The sequence below is a fragment of the Anomaloglossus baeobatrachus genome, chromosome 2, assembly GCF_048569485.1.
Source record: "Anomaloglossus baeobatrachus isolate aAnoBae1 chromosome 2, aAnoBae1.hap1, whole genome shotgun sequence".
Lineage (NCBI taxonomy): Eukaryota > Metazoa > Chordata > Amphibia > Anura > Aromobatidae > Anomaloglossus > Anomaloglossus baeobatrachus.
Window position 1 is genome coordinate 163,980,190 of NC_134354.1, and position 16,567 is coordinate 163,996,756.

Below are 16,567 nucleotides of genomic sequence, written 5' to 3' on the forward strand. Positions count from 1 at the left end.
GGAGCCGCCGGTAGTCAGCTGCTGCAGTCACCTCAGAGCACCACCTGATCCCTTAAACCAGCTGGGCTGTAAAAAGTCGGCCCCACCGCTGGACTCAGACTGTCAGCTGATGCCGTAGCGTGACTGCACCAGCTGATTACTGGCAGGTCCTGAAGCCGATCACACGTATCCTGGGAGTCTGCAGACCGGTAAGTGTGAGATTTTTTTTTCTAGTGTTCCCGCTTAGCAGCTGGGAGCGGACATGGCGCCGGTGGTAGCAGGGGGAAGCAAGAGGGGAGGGTCGTTGGCGAGCACTGGGGGCCAGGGGGGGCGGCGAGCACTGGGGGACGAGCACTGGGGGCCGAGGGGGTGAGCCCTGGGGGACTCGATCGCCAGCGGCAGGAGCAGCACAGTGATTACAGGGCAGGTGGGCGGAAGCGGAGGTCGTGGGGGGGTTGAATCGGACGACGGGGGGCAACGGAGGTCGGGGGAGGGAGTGGAAAACAGCGGAGGGGAGCAAATACCTTACCGGATGGCAGCAGATCGGGGTGACCAGCCGTGACCTTGATCTTCAGTGTCCATGAACATTTTGAAGACGGTGGGCACCCACCGCCCCTCCACATCTGATTGAAGGGATAGCGTCACATGGATGCTAGCTCCAATCAGATCGGAGAGGGGAGGAGACACAGAGGTCACCCTGCTCCAGCCAATGGCTGATGATATAGCAAATTTACAAATTACCCATATCGACAGAGCCAGAGGTGCTTATCCTCAGCGCTCTTCAGATTTTCCGGTACCGGCGCGTACCACCGCAAAAAAAGCACTGGTAATAATAGTCATATTTGGATAGTTTTTGGCTAGAGCAGAGGCTCCTAACCTTTCTGAGCTTTAGACTGGATTACACAATTGTATGGCATCCAGTGTGAGTGCTTTGGATGTAATATGCTAATAACCGTCAGCTCCCGCCGTGCTGCCAGCATAAACCAAGTGTTCTGCAACTGTGATCTGACCCTGCAATTATATCACAGCTGCAGATGAGAGGGAGGGATTAATCTCCCCATCTCCTCCATTGTCAGCTGATGAGATTATCACACTGCACTCAGATTTTATCCAAGTGCAGTCCAATGTTTCACTCGCACCAATAGACTTGTATGGGTGCGAGTGATATGGCTCTCGCTGACAATTGGAGTATGCTGTGACTTTTCGCTCAACCAGAATTTGGCTGAGAAAAAAGCTGACCATCAGCCCACCCTCATTGAATAACATTTATCCTAGTGAAATGCGAGATTTCTCGCATTGCACTCATCCGAGCCATACGCTCGTGTGAGCGTACCCTTAGAACCACATTCAGCTCTTAGAGAGGGCAACGAGAAACATCCAGCTCCTGTACCCTTTCAGAGTAGTGACACCCAGAGCCCCCATTACCGATATAATGACAGCCAATGGTTTCTCACAGCAATCACTAGAGTTGAGCGCGGTTCGTGGTTCTCCAGTTCGCGGCTCGAGTGATTTTGGGGGCTGTTCTAGATCGAACTAGAACTCGAGCTTTTTTGCAAAAGCTCGATAGTTCTAGATACGTTCGAGAACGGTTCTAGCAGCAAAAAACCCAGCTAATTCCTAGCTGGCTTTCCGTTGTAATAGTGTAAGTCACTCTGTGACTCACACTATTATGACATTTCAGTGTATAGTGTGCGGGAACAGCGCATTCAGATCACTGCTGTTTGGATAATGGCGATCACCATTTTTTTTTTCCTTGTCTTCCTTCCCTAAGCGCGCGCGTGTAGTGGGGAGGGCCAGCATGTCAGCCAATCCTAAACACACACACAGCTAAGTGGACTTTTAGCCAGAGAAGCAACGGCATGTGTGATAGGTTGTCCATGTCACATGTCCCTGCATTATAAAAACGAGTATCTGCCCGTCCGGACGCCATTATCTCTTCTGCGTCCTTGGTGTCAGACATCACTGGCGCAGCTCCTATCGCCGATACAGCTGTATACGCTCCATACACAGCGCTGGACAGCTTAGGGATAGCACTTTCTTTCAGTCCTTTTAAGGGGTCATACTGGCAGGGTCAGAGCCATAGGTGACAGGTCCTGAAAACAGAGTTTAACAGCTACACAAGATGACAGCATCTGTGTAGCTAAGGTCAGGGATTTCCTCGCTGCATTTCCCCATTAGGAGGGATAGAAAGGCAGGCTTCCATTCCTCTACCCAGACCCACAACCCTGCCACTGTACGCTCCTGCCCTTTGCACACTCCAACTCATTGTTACTAAGCCATTATACTAGCAAACACTGAGTGAACTTAGTGGCATCCTAAACGTGGCTATTGGACTTCTGTATAGTCCCAGTAGTGCACAGATATTTGCAGCACGTCTGCCTGCATTGCACACTCAAACTCATTATAACTAAGCCATTATACTAGCAAACACTGAGTGAACTTAGTGGCATCCTAAACGTGGCTATTGGACTTCTGTATAGTCCCAGTAGTGCACAGATATTTGCAGCACGTCTGCCTGCATTGCACACTCAAACTCATTATAACTAAGCCATTATACTAGCAATTTATGCTGCCAGTTTAAGGGCCGTAGTTGCATTGTCAGGGATATTTATTCTTTATTATTCTGCTGTTAATAAAGCTAGACCACCGCTGCAATCTACACCAGCTCTCAATTTTTACTACCACATTTTCAGTGCACAATCTTGTCGCAATCAACATGAGTGGCAAAATGACAGATGCTGGTGAAAAGGGGAAGAGGCTTGGTGGAAAAGGAAAAAAAGGGTTTGTCTGTGGAGAAGGTGGCAAAGCTCCATTATCATCTGCTGAAGATAGACCATCTACCAGCAAAAGAAAGATGTCTACTACTTACCGTGGACAATCCGATGTGCTCCCTTTTTTACGGACACGAACAACAGGAACAAAAGTAGAGGATGGCCAATAAATGAAAATGCTTGAATGGATCTCAAGTGGTCCAACAAGTGTCCTCTCAGCCACTTCAAGTACCGCATCCAAAAAACACCAGTCCTCTGAGTTGTCATCAGAATCAAACTTGCTTTCTCCCAGCTCTGAAGTCTCCATCAGCCCTGCACAGTATGGTGGAGCTGAGATGGCTGAGTCTGCAGAGCTGTTCAGTCACACTATAGCCTGGGAATGAGAGGTCTGCTCCCAAGCTACAGTGAGTACAGATCAGGAAATGGTCTGCAGTGATGCCCAGGACCTTTGTAACTCTGATTCAGGCCGTGAGGACCAAGTTTCTGAGCATAATGTTGACCCTTTGTCACAAACTGTAACACCTGTGGTTATAGACAATGAGGAAGATACTGATGACGATGAGACGCAGATACCAGATTGGGATGACAACTTAAATATTCGGTCAGGGCAAGAAGAGGCTCGGTCTGAGGGGGAGGGGAGTGCAAACACAACAATTGATGATGAAGTTCTAGATCCCACCTACTGTCAACCCCCAGTCAGGCACTCGAGGAGGTCAACAGAGGCGGTGGAGGAGGATGCAACCGATGACGAAGTTACCTTGCACCTTCCTGGACAGAGTCAGAGCACTGGTAGCACATCTACAACTGCATCATCAGCCACCACTCTGCCTCTGAGCACTAGTCGGGGGGGCTCAGCAGGTCGCATGCCCTCTAAGCCTTGCTCTCTTCATCTTCTAGGACTGTCACACCTGGTTTTCCACGCACAACTTCCACCACTGTAACCGCAACAGGCAGTTTGCTTGGTAGATCATCAGTTGGTTTGGAAGGGGAAACAAGTGAATGTGTACAGCTCTCTCAGACATCGATAGCACCAACGTTGGATGAAGGCATTATCATGTCTCCGCCTGCACTTTCCTCACAAACCTGCATTTTTCCAGGGACACCCTACTCAACACCGTCTACACACAGCAGCCAGATCTCTGTCCCTCAGATGTGGTCAAATAAAAGGCCATTTCCTGCGACACATGACAAAGCTAAGAGGTTGACTCTATCCCTCTGTAAGCTCTTGGCTACCGAAATGCTGCCTTTCCGCCTAGTGGACACACAGGATTTTAGAGACCTTATGTCTGTCGCTGTGGCCCAGTACCAGATGCCTAGTCGCCACTACTTCTCTAAGAAAGGTGTGCCCGCGTTACACCAGCATGTCGCACACAACATCACCGCTTCCTTGAGAAACTCTGTGTGTGAACGGGTGCATTTCACCACCGATACTTGGACCAGTAAGCATGGACAGGGACGTTACATGTCGCTGACTGGGCACTGGGTAACTATGGTGATAGATGGTGATGGGTCTGCTGCACAAGTCTTGCCGTCCCCACGACTTGTGTGTCAATCCTCTGTCTGTCCAAGTTCCGCCACTGCTTCTGCCTCCTCCACCTCATCTGGGTCCTCCACCTCCGCCCAAAGCCTGCCTGGTCAGGCCACCAGCGTTCTCACTGCGCAGAAGGAATCACGCACCCCTCATTACTATGCTGGCAGCAGAGCGCAACGGCATCAGGCGGTCTTCAGCTTGACATGTCTTGGTAATAGGAGTCACACAGCTGAGGAGTTGTGGTCAGCTTTGCAGTCCGAGAATAATAAATGGATGTCTCCACTCAACCTGCAGCCTGGTAAGGCCGTGTGCGACAATGCTGCAAACCTGGGTGCGGCCCTTCGCCTGGGCAAGGTGACACACGTGCCTTGTATGGCTCACGTGTTGAACTTGCTGTCCAGCAGTTTATAACACACTATCCCGGCCTAGATGGCCTTCTGACCAGGGCACGAAAACTGTCTGCTCACTTCCACCATTCAACCGCCGCAGCTGAGCGACTTGCATCGCTCCCGAAGTTTTTCGGCCTGCCGGTTCATCGCCTGAAATGCGATGTGCCGACATGCTGGAATTCGACTCCACATGTTACAGCGACTGTGGCAGCACCGCCGAGCCCTGGTGCAATACGTCATGACGTATAGCTTGGGCCAACGAGATGCTGAGGTGGGACAGATTACCCTGATGGAGTGGTCTCAGATCAAGGACCTATGCACCCTTCTGCACAGTTTCGACATGGCGACGAATATGTTTAGCGCTGACAATGCCATTATCAGCATCACAATTCCAGTCATTTACATGCTGGAGCACACGCTAAACACTATTCGGAGTCAGGGGTTAGACAACAGGAAGGGGAGGAACTACAGGAGGATTCATATGCGCAAGACACAACAACATCACCAAGGTCCAGACGTTCATCATCACCAACGCGGCAGGCATGGGACCATGGGGGACAGGAATCAACAAGGGCGCATGGTAGCAGGCGAAATGTTGAGGAAGGTGCAAGAGAACATGAAGAAATGGAGGACGAACTGTCCATGGACATGGAAGACTCAGCGGATGAGGGAGACCTTGGTCAAATTTCAGTTGAAAGAGGTTGGGGGGAGATGTCAGAGGAAGAAAGAATGGGTAGCACCTCTATGCCACAAACACAGCATGGACTTGGTACGTATGGCTGCGCAAGACACATAAGTGCCTTCTTGTTGCACTACCTCCAACATGACCCTCATATTGTCAAAATTAGAAGTGATGATGACTACTGGCTTGCCACACTATTAGATCCCCGGTACAAGTCCAAATTTTGTGACATAATTCCAGCCATAGAAAGGGACGCACGTTTGCAGGAGTATCAGCAGAAGCTGTTACTCGATCTTAGCTCGGCTTTTCCACCAAACAACCGTGCAGGTGCAGGGAGTGAATCTCCCAGTTGTAACTTGACAAACATGGGACGGTCTCGTCATCTTCAACAGTCTACCTGTACCAGTAGGACTGTATCTGGTGCTGGTAACAGCAATTTTATGGAATATTTTCATAATTTTTTTAGACCCTCCTTTGCAAGGCCACCAGAGACAACAAGTCTGACACATAGTCAACGGCTGGAGAGGATGATACAGGAGTATCTCCAAATGAACATCGATGCCATGACTTTGCAAATGGAGCCTTGCTCATTTTGGACTTCAAATCTAGAAAAATGGCCAGAGCTCTCCAGTTACGCCTTGGAGATTTTGTTGTGTCCAGCTGCCAGAGTTGTCTCTGAACGTGTCTTCAGTGCTGCTGGGTGTGTGCTGACAGATAAGCGCACGCGTCTGTCCAGTGACAATGTGGACAGACTAACGTTCATCAAAATGAACAAGTCATGGATCCACCAGGGATCCACCCCTGTGTCATCCTGGGGAGAGTAAATGCTTGTGGATTTGGAATGTGCTTGATGCAAATCTATCTGTGAAGGGTACAACTAGGGCACAAGTGCTGCCACTGAATGGGTGGGTGTGTGTGGGGCACAATTTTTGGAAAAAAAGGGAGACTCCGCTTGGAGTAACCCTTGCTTACATTGTTTTTAAAAATGATCCAAGATGAACAGAGCTGGGATCAGGAAAGACTTTGCTACCTACCCCGGTGTCATCCTGGGGACGGTTAAGTATGGCGTATTTTAGAATGTGCTTAATGCAAATCTAGCTGTGAAGGGTACAACTAGGGCACAAGTGCTGCCACTGAATGGGTGGGTGTGTGTGGGGCACAATTTTTGGAAAAAAAAGGGAGACTCCGCTTGGAGTAACCCTTGCTTGCTGTGTTTTTTAAAAATGATCCAAGATGAACAGAGCTGGGATCAGGAAAGACTTTGCTACCTACCCCGGTGTCATCCTGGGGACGGTTAAGTATGGCATATTTTTGAATGTGCTTGATGCAAATCTAGCTGTGAAGTGTACAACTAGGGCACAAGTGCTGCCACTGAATGGGTGGGTGTGTGTGGGGCACAATTTTTGGAAAAAAGGGAGACTCCTCTTGGAGTAACCCTTGCTTACATTGTTTTTAAAAATAATCCAAGATGAACAGAGCTGGGGTCAGGAAAGACTTTGCTACCTACCCCGGGGTCATCCTGGGGATGGTTAAGTATGGCGTATTTTAGAATGTGCTTGATGCAAATCTAGCTGTGAAGGGTAGGGCACAAGTGCTGCCACTGAATGGGTGGGTGTGTGTGGGGCACAATTTTTGGAAAAAAGGGAGACTCCGCTTGGAGTAACCCTTGCTTGCTGTGTTTTTTAAAAATGATCCAAGATGAACAGAGCTGGGATCAGGAAAGACTTTGCTACCTACCCCGGTGTCATCCTGGGGACGGTTAAGTATGGCGTATTTTTGAATGTGCTTGATGCAAATCTAGCTGTGAAGTGTACAACTAGGGCACAAATGCTGCCACTGAATGGGTGGGTGTCTGTGTGGCCCAATTTTTGGAAAAAAGGGAGACTCCGCTTGGAGTAACCCTTGCTTACATTGTTTTTAAAAATGATCCAAGATGAACAGAGCTGGGATCAGGAAAGACTTTGCTACCTATCCCGGTGTCATCCTGGGGACGGTTAAGTATGGCATATTTTTGAATGTGCTTGATGCAAATCTAGCTGTGAAGTGTACAACTAGGGCACAAATGCTGCCACTGAATGGGTGGGTGTCTGTGTGGCCCAATTTTTGGAAAAAAGGGAGACTCCGCTTGGAGTAACCCTTGCTTACATTGTTTTTAAAAATGATCCAAGATGAACAGAGCTGGGATCAGGAAAGACTTTGCTACCTACCCCGGTGTCATCCTGGGGACGGTTAAGTATGGCGTATTTTTGAATGTGCTTGATGCAAATCTAGCTGTGAAGTGTACAACTAGGGCACAAGTGCTGCCACTGAATGGGTGGGTGTGTGTGGGGCACAATTTTTGGAAAAAAAGGGAGACTCCGCTTGGAGTAACCCTTGCTTGCTGTGTTTTTTAAAAATGATCCAAGATGAACAGAGCTGGGATCAGGAAAGACTTTGCTACCTACCCCGGTGTCATCCTGGGGACGGTTAAGTATGGCGTATTTTAGAATGTGCTTGATGCAAATCTAGCTGTGAAGTGTACAACTGGGGCACAAGTGCTGCCACTGAAGGTGTGACTGTGTGGCCCAATTTTTGGAAAAAAAGGAGACTCCGCTTGGAGTCACCTTGCGGTGTTTTACATGATTTTAGAAGGGCGTGCCATGCCTATATCTGTGTCTCGTCCTCATTTTCCTCGTAACGCTGTTTTGTTTTCACATGAGAATTTGTTCTTGTCACTTTCCCATGTGTTTTTGTTGTGAGTTGTTTGTCACCTTTTGGACACCTTTGAGGGTGTTTTCTAGGTGTTTTTATGTGTTTGTGATTGCCTGCCATTGTTTCCTATGCAGTTCGAGTTCGGTTCGTCGAACGTTCGACGAACCGAACTCGAACGGGAACTCCGTTCGGCGAACCAACCTCGAGCCGAACCGCGACCGGTTCGCTCATCTCTAGCAATCACACTGAATTCATTGGTTTCCTACCTTACCCCCATTCAGATCTGTTCTTCTACACGAAGCATCTCACAAAATTAATCATCTAGAGACCTGCTATTTACAGCATTATTCTAGGCCAGGTGCTTATGCACCAAGCTGAAAGCCTGAAGCCACACATCACAGGCCCGCGAGTCGTATGTGGCTCAAGAGTGCCACTGGTTGGGGACTCCTGGGCTAGATCATGCTTTGTGCATATATATATATATATATATATATATATATATATATATATATATATATATATATATACAGTATATATATATATATATATATATATATATATACTTAAGCAAGCATTGTTGACCTTAGGGAGATCAACATATCCACTGCGGAGACACCATCACGTGTTTCTCAACGCAGTGATTCTAGAGCGTTCTAGAGCAGTGATTCTTCCTAAGGTCAACAATGCTTGCTTAAGTAGTCTTTTACTAGGCATTGCCCCCACTAGCCAGATTCCTACTCCACACTGATGAGGGGCAAATACCCCGAAACGGCTGTCTGTGGATGGATACCATGTTTGGCATAGGTGGTCTCCTTGACTGGAGACTGCCCTTCCCGTGGTTGTTCCTTCCCGGTGAAAGACCTGGCTAGTTTCCTGCCAGCGTTGAGAAACACGTGATGGTGTCTCCGCGGCTTTCTTATTTATATATATATATATATATATATATATATATGTAAATATGTGGAAATTAGAAAGATCCAGGCATTTCCTTTAAAAGCAGACATGTGCCAGAATTTTTCATTTACTTGATTAAACTCACACAAGGCACTGACGCATCTTAGAACAATACTGTCTTTGACGTGCAAATATATTTCATCCAAGGCACAGAAAATAGATTCACAGCAACAACAGGATCTAATTTTAATCTTTGGCACAGGCCCTTTTCATCTGAGTATTACCAGTTCAGTTATTTATTTTTATCGCAGTCATAATGCATACAAGTTTGAATAAAAATAGATCTGCAGAGGCTGCTTACACTGAAATAGAACTCGTTTTGCAATTACAGGTGAATAAAATGTTTTTGGAGTTGGCACACTTTTACTGATTAACAGTGATTAGTAATTTACAGCATAAACTGCACCCATGGGGGCATTCTAAGAGACGTATCCAACAATGAAATATAATAAACATTAGCCATAGACGTTACAAAATATTGTCATTTTGCTTGATTAATGGACATTCTTTTGTTTTAATAACTGTCAATTTTGTGAAATAAAAAAAAGGATTATCTATTTATCTCTAATTTATTTACAGATTTGTGAACTTTATATTTTCTTAAATTTAGGTAAAGGATTATTTTATCCTTAGCTCAAGAGTGCAAAGGTCCGCTTAGGGCTGCCACTAGGATTTTCAGGGACCCATGTTGGCCACATTTTCTTACGCCCTTGAGACTCCGCCAAGGCTTTACCCCAGCTCCACTTCGAAGTCTGCTGTGAATGTTTCAGTCCCATCGTCCCATATTGGAAAAACTCCCCTTCTGCACCGTGTCCTCACCAATCACACATTAACAGTTCCCATTAAACACTATATCACATACATAGCTAACAGCTTTTATATTATTACTAGAAGGTGGCCCGATTCTACGCATCGGGTATTCTAGAATTTACGTGTTGTGTAGTTAATGTATGATTTTTGTCATATATATATAGATGTTGTTGTGTGTAGTTGCCAAGTGTTTGTGTAGTGCGCTGTAAATGTTCTGGGTGTTGTCTGGGTGTGGCGGGGGGGTGAGAGCGGTGTTGTTTGTGTGTTGCGTTGTTTGTGGAGCGCTGTGTGTCTGTAGCGTTGTGTGTGTGTGGTGCTGTGTGTGTTGCGCGGTTTGTGTGGGTATGGAGTGCGTGTGTGTGATTTGGGGGGAGGTATGTTGTGCAGTGTGTGTGTTGTGCGGTATGTGCGTATATTTGTGTGTGCCGCGGTGTTTGTGTGTTGGGTGTTGGGTGTGTGCGCGGCGTTGTCTGTGTGTGTGGGTGTCTGTGTAGAGCGGTGTTTGTGGTTCCCAGTGTGTGTGTGTGGTGTGTTGTGCGGTGCGTGCGTGGCGGTGTGTGTGTGTTTTGGGGGGAGGTGTGCACCCCCCATCGTGCCCCAATCCCCCATGCTGCGCACCCCCCATCGTGCTCCATCCCCCATGCTGCGCACCCCCTATCGTGCTCCATCCCCCATGCTGCGCACTCCCCATCGTGCTCCATTCCCCATGCTGTGCACCCCCCATCGTGCTCCATCCCACATGCTGCGCACCCCCCATCGTGCTCCATCCCCCACACTGCACCCCCCCATCGTGCTCCATCCCTAATGCTGCACTCCCCATCGTGCTCCATCCCCCATGCTGCGCACCCCCCATCGTGCTCCATCCCCCATGCTGCGCACCCCCCATTGTGCTCCATCCCCCATGCTGCGCACCCCCCATCGTGCTCCATCACCCATGCTGCGCACCCCCCATCGTGCTCCATCCCCCATGCTGTGCACCCCCCATCGTGTTTCATCCCCCCATTCTGGGCATCCCTCATCGTGCTCCATCCCCCACGCTGCACCCCCCATTGTGCTCCATCCCCCACAATGCACTCCCCCATCGTGCTCCATCCCCCATGCTATGCACCCCCCATCATGCTCCATCCCCCATTCTACGCACCCCCATCATGCTCCATCCCCCATGCTACGCACCCCCCATCATGCTCCATCCCCCATTCTGCGCACCCCCTATCGTGCTCTATCTCCCATGCTGCGCACTGCCCATCGTGCTCCATCCCCCACACTGCACCCCCCCATCGTGCTCCATCCCCCATGCTGCACTCCCCCTCGTGCTCCATCCCCCATGCTGCACACCCCCCATCATGCTCCATCCCCCATGCTGCGCACCCCCTATCGTGCTCCATCCCCCATGCTGCGCACCCCCCATCGTGCTCCATCCCCCATGCTGTGCACCCCCCATTGTGCTCCATCCCCCATGCTGCGCACCCCCATCGTGCTCCATCCCCCATGCTGCACACCCCCCATCGTGCTCCATCCCCCATGCTGCACTCCCCATCGTGCTCCATCCCCCATGCTGCGCAACCCCATCATGCTCCATCCCCCATGCTGCGCACCCCCCTATCGTGCTCCATCCCCCATGCTGCGCACCCCCCATCGTGCTCCATCCCCCATGCTGTGCACCCCCCATTGTGCTCCATCCCCCATGCTGCGCACCCCCATCGTGCTCCATCCCCCATGCTGCACACCTCCCATCGTGCTCCATCCCCCATGCTGCACTCCCCATCATGCTCCATCCCCCATGCTATGCACCCCCCATCATGCTCCATCCCCCATGCTACGCACCCCCCATCATGCTCCATCCCCCATGCTACGCACCCCCCATCGTGCTCCATCCCCCATTCTGCGCACCCCCTATTGTGCTCTATCCCCCATGCTGCACCCCCCATCGTGCTCCATCCCCCATGCTGCGCACCCCCCATCGTGTTTCATCCCCCCATTCTGGGCACCCCCCATCGTGCTCCATCCCCCATGCTGCACCCCCCATCGTGCTCCATCCCCCACGCTGCACCCCCCCCCTCGTGCTCCATCCCCCATGCTGCACTCCCCATCGTGCTTCATCCCCCATGCTATGCACCCCCATCGTGCTCCATCCCCCATGCTATGCACCCCCTATCGTGCTCCATCCCCCATGCTGTGCACCCCCCATCGTGTTTCATCCCCCCATTCTGGGCACCCCCCATCGTGCTCCATCCCCCATGCTGCACCCCTCATCGTGCTCCATCCCCCACGCTGCACCCCCCCCTCGTGCTCCATCCCCCATGCTGCGCACCACCCATCGTGCTCCATCCCCCACACTGCACCCCCCCATCGTGCTCCATCCCCCATGCTGCACTCCCCATTGTGCTCCATCCCCCATGCTGTGCACCCCCCATCATGCTCCATCCCCCATGCTGCGCACCCCCATCGTGCTCCATTCCCCATGCTGCGCACCCCCCATCGTGCTCCATCCCCCATGCTGTGCACCCCCCATCGTGTTTCATCCCCCCATTCTGGGCACCCCTCATCGTGCTCCATCCCCCACGCTGCACCCCCCATCGTGCTTTATCCCCCATGCTGCACTCCCCATCGTGCTCCATCCCCCATGCTATGCACCCCCATCATGCTCCATCCCCCATGCTACGCACCCCCCATCATGCTCCATCCCCCATGCTACGCACCCCCCATCGTGCTCCATCCCCCATTCTGCGCACCCCCTATCGTGCTCTATCCCCCATGCTGCACCCCCATCGTGCTCCATCCCCCATGCTGCGCACCCCCCATCGTGTTTCATCCCCCCATTCTGGGCACCCCCCATCGTGCTCCATCCCCCATGCTGCACCCCCCATCGTGCGCCATCCCCCATGCTGCACCCCCCCATCGTGCTCCATACCCCATGCTGCACTCCCCATCGTGCTCCATCCCCCATGCTATGCACCCCCATCGTGCTCCATCCCCCATTCTGCGCACTCTCTATCGTGCTCTATCCCCCATGCTGCACCCCCCATCGTGCTCCATCACCCATGCTGTGCACCCCCCATCATGTTTCATCCCCCCATTCTGGGCACCCCCCATCGTGGTCCAACCCCCATGCTGCACCTCCCATTGTGCTCCATCCCCCATGCTGCACATCCCCCATCGTGTTTCATCCCCCCATTCTGGGCACCCCCCATCATGGTCCACCCCCCATGCTGCACCCCCCCATCGTGCTCCATACCCCATGCTGCACTCCCCATCGTGCTCCATCCCCCATGCTATGCACCCCCATCGTGCTCCATCCCCCATTCTGCGCACTCTCTATCGTGCTCTATCCCCCATGCTGCACCCCCCATCGTGCTCCATCACCCATGCTGTGCACCCCCCATCATGTTTCATCCCCCCATTTTGGGCACCCCCCATCGTGGTCCAACCCCCATGCTGCACCTCCCATTGTGCTCCATCCCCCATGCTGCACATCCCCCATCGTGTTTCATCCCCCCATTCTGGGCACCCCCCCATCATGGTCCACCCCCCATGCTGCACCCCCCATCGTGGTCCACCCCCCATGCTGCACCCCCCATCGTGCTCCATCCCCCATGCTGCACTCCCCATCGTGCTCTATCCCCCATTCTGCGAACCCCTCAGAGAGGAGTATAATAGGAGGAGTATAATAGGAGGAGTATAATGGGAGGAGTAGTCCTGGGGAAAGAGGAGTATAATGGGAGGAGTAGTCCTGGGGGGTGGTGTACAGGTGCCCAACATGTGCGGGGGCGTGGCCTAGCGGGCATCACATGCGGGGGGCGTGGGCTAGCGGGCATCGCGTGCGGGGGGCATGGCCTAGCGGGCATCGCGTGCGGGGGGCGTGGCCTAGCGGGCATTGCGTGCGGGGGCGTGGCCTAGCGGGCATCATGTGCGGGGGACGTGGCCTAGCGGGCATTGCGTGCAGGGGGCGTGGCCTAGCGGACATTGTGTGGGGGGCGTGGCCTAGCGGTCATTGCGTGCAGGGGGATGTGGCCTAGTGGGCATCATGTGCGGGGGGCGTGGCCTAGCGGGCATCACGTGCAGGGGGCATGGCCTAGCGGGCATCAGGTGTGGGGGACATGGCCTAGCGGGCATCACGTGTGGGGGGCGTGGCCTAGCAGGCATTGCGTGCGGGGGGCGTGGCCTAACGGGCATCATGTGCGGGGGACGTGGCCTAGCGGGCATTGCGTGCAGGGGGCGTGTCCTAGTGGGCATTGCGTGGGGGGCGTGGCCTAGCGGTCATTGCGTGCAGGGGGACGTGGCCTAGCGGGCATCATGTGCAGGGGGGGCATGGCCTAGCGGGCATCAGGTGTGGGGGGCATGGCCTAGCGGGCATCACGTGCGGGGGGCGGGCCTGGCTAAACAGTTAATCCATGCGGAGGACGGGGCCAGCGGGCATTTGGTGCGGGGGGACGTGGCCTAGCGGGCATCGCGTGCGGGGGGCGAGCCTGGCCAAACGGTTGATCCATGCGGGGGGCGGGGCCTAGCCGAGCGGTCAATCTGTGTGGAGGGGCGGGGCCGAGCCCAGCGGCCAATCCGACGGTTGTCACTGTAAGGACCCAATTTTGGAGCAAGACAGACAGACAGACAGAATAAGGCAATTATATATATAGATTATGCCCCCCCATAGTCCCCCAAATAGTATACTGTACCCCATAATCCTCCATATATTATAATGCATCCCATAGTCTTTCATATATTATAATGCAACTCCATGGTGCTTCAAATAGTATAATGCATCCCCATTGTCTTCCATACATTATAATTCAACCCTCATAGCCCTCCAAATATAATAATGCACCCCTTACTCCACCAAATAGTATAATGCACCCCCATTGTCCACCATTTAATATATTTGCACCAGCATAGTCCTCTTTTTATTATATTGTCCCCTATAGACCTCCACCTATGAAAAAGAACCCCTGTAGTTCTCCAAATATTATATTGCATTCCCATATTCCTCCTTGTATTATTGTGTGCAATCCTCAATATATTATAATGCACCCCTAATAGTCCTCCATATATTATAATACACCCGGTGGCGTAGCTAGGGTTTCAGCTCGGGGGGGGGCGCAAAACATCTGAGTGGGCCCCTTACTAGGTAACCATGATAACTATGGTGGTGCAGACTAATCATGAGTATAGTGGAACCTCGGCAGATGACACTGATATTACAGCTATATGGTGACTATATAGTGGTAGATATCGGTGCTACAGCACATGCAAGAAAATACAGTACAGTTATAGATGGTGACTTACAGCTAATGTTCTTTCGGATGGAATTGTTGACCTTTTCCATCTTTTCCATCTGGCCCAGTCCGATATGACAGCTTCTTCCTGCTACAACTCGCCTACATAGATTACAACAAAGACACATTTGACTTCTCACACTTCCGGCACTGTCCCCATCTAATTCCAACCTGCAAGAACTCCTTATCCTGCCATCACCCCAATACTGAGCCGCTGCTGCCGTGTGTGTCCCTATTACTGCACCTGCTGTGTGGCACAAAAACCGTGCTCTTCTTACTGACCGACATAGCAATGCCACCACTGTGCCCCCACATAGTAATGCCACCACTGTGCCCCCACATGGTAATAATGCCACCACTCTGCCCCCCACATAGTAAAGCCACCACTGTGCCCCCACATGGTAATAATGCCACCACTGTGCCCCCACATGGTAATAATGCCACCACTGTGCCCCCACATGGTAATAATGCAACCACTGTGCCTCTCACATAATAATGCCCCAATGTACCCCACATGGTAATAATGTCACCACTGTGCCCCCACATAGTAATGCTACCACTGTGCCCCCACATGGTAATAATGCCACCACTGTGCCCCCACATAATGCCCCCACTGTGCCCCCACATGGTAATAATGCCACCACTGTTAATGCCACCACTCTTAATGATAACATGACACCCTAGAAAATATTAATGACCTGTGTAAGTGCCCTAGAAAAGTGCCCACATATTGCTCCTAGAACGTAATAATGCCCTTAGTGTGCCTTTGATGGTCACAATACCCTGAGTGCCCCTATAACAATAATGGTTCCTAAGTGTCCACTTAACATTTAATAATGTCTCTCCCATGTACAGCTCCCCTATACACAGTATGAAGCCCTTATACCTCCCCTATACAAACAATGATGTTCCCATAGCTCCCCTATACACAGTGTGATGCCTCTACACCTCCCCTATACACAGTATGATACCTCTACACCTACCCTATGCACAGTATGATGCCTCTACACCTCCCCTGTCCACAGTATGATGCCTCTACACCTCCCCTGTCCACAGTATGATGCCTCTACACTTCCCCTATACGCAGTACGATACCTGTACACCTCCCGCATGCACAGTATGATGCCTGTACACCTCCCCTATGCACAGTATGATACCTCTACACCTCCCCTATACACAGTAAGATGCCTCTACCCCTCCCCTGTACACAGTAATATGCCTCTAACCCTCCCCTATACACAGTATGATAGGCCTACAGCTCCCCCAAAACAGTCCACACTGTATAAAGGACACCATAGTAGGTCAAACACTGATTAATTGTCCCCACAGCAGCCCCCACATTGTATAATGGCTTCAATAGAGGCCTCACACACTATATGAGGGCCCCCAAGTAGTTCCCACAGTATATGACAGCCCCCATATTAGCTCCTATACAGTATAAAGGCCCCCATTAGCTCTCACACTGTATAATGCCCCCTACATTAGCTCCCACA